The sequence below is a fragment of the Balaenoptera physalus genome (assembly GCF_965194825.1).
Source record: "Balaenoptera physalus genome assembly, chromosome: 11".
NCBI lineage: Eukaryota > Metazoa > Chordata > Mammalia > Artiodactyla > Balaenopteridae > Balaenoptera > Balaenoptera physalus.
In genome coordinates, this window is record NC_138896.1 from 18,017,882 (window position 1) to 18,021,592 (window position 3,711).

At 34.4% G+C, this 3,711-nt stretch overlaps 1 protein-coding gene across 1 annotated transcript in view; it reads left to right on the forward strand.

Moving 5' to 3' along the window:
* HDGFL1 (HDGF like 1) overlaps nucleotides 1–3,711 on the forward strand; it is a 730,488-nt gene that overhangs the window by 604,319 nt on the left and 122,458 nt on the right. The gene's annotated exons all lie outside the window — the stretch shown is intronic.

Sequence of the window (3,711 nt, forward strand, 5' to 3'; positions counted from 1 at the left end):
TGTCCGTCTTAGACTTGAATGATATTTTGTCTGGGTATATTCATTTAGGGCCACACTTTCTTTCCCTGGGGCTTCATGTGTATAGCTTACCTACTCTAAGACATTCTGAGAACTGTCTGATTATTTTCTTTTTTTAAATTAATTTTTATTGGAGTATAGTTGATTTACAGTGTTGTGTTAGTTTCTGCTGTACAGCAAAGTGAATCAGTTATACATATACATATATCAACTCTTTTTTAGATTCTTTTCCCATATAGGTCATTACAGAGTATTGAGTAGAGTTCCCTGTGCTATACAATAGGTCCCCAGGAGTTACCTATTTTATATATAGTAGTGTGTATATGTCAATCCCAAATTCCTAATTTATCCCGCTCCCCAACCTCCTTTCCCCCTTGGTAACCATGTTTGTTTGCTACATCTGTGATTCTATTTCTGTTTTGTAAATAAGTTCCTTTGTACCATTTTTTTAGATTCCTTATTATCCCATTTAAAGTGTCTCGGTTTCCCTGCTTTGATTTTCAAGATTGTTTATTTATATGTAAAGTCTAGTAGTTCAGTAGTTTTTCTCTTGGGTCTGGTTGTTAATTATATAGTAACTTTTTTTTCCTGAAACACCGAGTGTTTCTTAAAATTGCAGATTCAACCGTCTTCAGTTTCTGAAATTTTTTTGAATTAAAAATAATAAAAATTTCTGTTTTATTCATTTTTTCTCACCTTTTGGAGATGCCAATTATGCCTAAGTTGAATCACCTTTGTATTACATACATACCATTTTCTTTAGAAATTCTTGCATCATTTGTTCACTTCTGTTAAGCTTTTCTTGTACGTCCCTCTTCTCCATTTTGCTACTTCTAATGCAGACTTCATTTTGTGACAGTTTTATTATTTGCGTTTTCTCTCTTAAGCTCTGCCAAATCATTTTTCATTTCCTAATCTGATGTCTCCTCATTTCTTTCTTCAATCCCTATCTCTCTTGTGATCTCTTATTTTATAGACGTGGTATTTTCTTTAATTTAATTTAAGTTCTTGGAAATGGCTTAGGTCATGAAGTTTAATCTGTAGAAACATGTTTTCAGAGGTGTTCTTTGCCGTTTATTTTCCTTATTCCTTTATTGCTTTTTGAAGAGACTTGAAAAATATGCTGCACTTGTTCTCTTTGATTATTACGCATCTTTTTAAGTATACAACATACAAAAGTTAATAGCTAAAATGAGTCTAAATTGTATGGAGAACAAATCACAGAAGAAGAATACCAGAATATGTTTTCCATGTTTGACTGATCAGCCTATAGAAATTAAACATAGTACTATTTTTAAATAGCAATGATTGCCATTAGGCCTCATTTTTAGCCTTTGATTCATTAATGACATAGGAGTCTAGATATACAGCAATTTTTTGTTACCCACTTGTTGTCTCTAGAAACAATTGTTTATTTATTCATTCCTTCTCTGATACTCTTCCTTTCTTTATGTAGATCTAGGTTTCTGACTTATATCATTTTCCTTCTTTCTAAAGAATTTTCTTTTAAACTTCCTTGCAAGGCAGGTCTACTGGTAACAAAATTTTCAATTTTTGTTTGTCTGAGAAAGTTTTTATTTCTTCTTCACTCTTAAAGGATTTGTTCACAGGGTATAGAATTCTAGGTTGGTGTTTTTTTCCAGAAACTCATCAATTACAGTTCAGGTTTCCCTACCCCACACTGATTCTCACAGATATTGCTCTGATTCTCTGGATTCATCTGTTAGTCTCTCCCATTTGGGGGGCAGTGGTTTGCCCTGTGACCTCACTTACAGATCTAAGAAGAGTTGTTGATTATTCAGTTTGTTCAGTTTTCACCTGTTGTTAGGATGGAGTGATGACTTTCAAGCTCCTTACATGCTGCTCTGGATACAGGATGTTCTATTACTCATTTTTAAAATATGTAATAATGGTTTGTCCTTGCATTCCTGGCCACTTTGAGGTCAGATGGGTTATGAGGGTTCTCTGTATCCAGCCCTTTTACCTTACTCTTTTGCTCTGAGTGAGAGAATTTTGTTTTGGTTCTTCATCACATCCATCTAGCTGAAGAAATCTGTGCCTCACACACTCTTTTTTTAGGAGCTCAGTTCTGGGCACATTCTCTTTGTGTCATTTTCTCCCCTGCCCAACTCTCAAGGTCTTAATGTTAACTTAATCAAAAATGGGAGAGAAGGAAGGAGAGATGCTAATACATTGCCATCTTAAAATTGGAAGATACCTATTTTATTTTGCAAAACAATTTAACCCCTCACCTCTTTTTTATGTATTAGGGAAACATCATGCTTTAGATGTTTTCCTAAAGAAAAGAGCTTTCTACCTAGATCTGTACCCTTAACCAAAATGGGATCGTCAGGAGTTTCATAATCATGATTCTGCTTAACCTTCCCCAAATTAAATTCTCAGACAGATCCCTATCTCCCACATTAGTCTCTTGTCCCACACTTGGGAAAAAGAGAAAAGTTTATGATCTTAATGTTCAGGAAAAATCCTAGGGGTAGTTCCTGGGGATAGCAGATAAACTAATTCAGAGAACGAAGGATAACTTTTCCATGATCTAGGGGAATCATAGAGTGAAAATACAGTGTTTGTTGTCTGTTCCCTGAGAAATGATGATGATATTTTCAGTCATATTCTTGCTGATCCATAACCCAAATTGGGTGGAACATGTGCTGTTGTGTCCCCCTATCAACCTAAATTATGATCAACACAGAACACAAAAAATTTCAAAATCTGATTCAAAATTTCTCTGCCAACATGCTAAAACATCAGCAATGCCTTTGCCTTATATTTAATATAGTTTTTTAAAAATTTCATTGACCTATAAAATTAAAGGTAAAATTGTTTTCATACCTGCTTCCTTCAAGTGAAAGGAATGCTTTCTGTATCATCAGAAGGGGTATAGAAGAAACAGGAGAGGAATGAACAATTAGTTGCCATTAATTGTATTACTTATTCAGACAAGAGGCATCATTAGTATGGAGATCACCAGTGTTATGTCAGCATCCCAAGTCCTTCTATTTAAGTGTCAGTCTCCAACTTTGAGTTAAATAGGAGAAACTCTCCAAGGCTTAAAGCTTCTGTGTCTGATAGACAAGTCTGATAAACATACAACAAAACATAAACAGAAGACTGATTTAAATGCATCAAAATATCTCATGGGCAACCAAAAGAATTAAGACCTCAAGGATCCGATTCATGAAAATTGTGTATTTAGATTGGGTTGTCACCAGGGGGATTCATTGCTTCTCCTTTGCTTAGATATATCTATGTCTAGTGAATCATTCAGGAAATATTTATCGGGTACCTACTGGCTGAGAAATAGCAATGCTAGAGACATAGTGACAAATATGAAATAAATCAGACATGGATCCCTCCTTCTACTAACTTACAATGTAAGAGAAGAAAGTCTACATAACATAAAATAGAAAGTTAAAAATAGTGAGTGTTATTAAAACAGTTCTTGCAAACACCTGGCCACTCCATATATTGCTGTGCTGTGGTTTTCTACATCATCAACTCAGTATGATGTTTAGCCCTTTCTGTGATTTCCACACCAGTATCCAACCAACAACAAAAAGAACAAAAATACTTACACAGACTTGGCAGATAGGTTGAAGGTTTGGTGGAGATGAAGACTGGAATATATCATGTAAATAAAAAGAACCTTAAAAAAAAAAAAAAAAAAAAGAACCT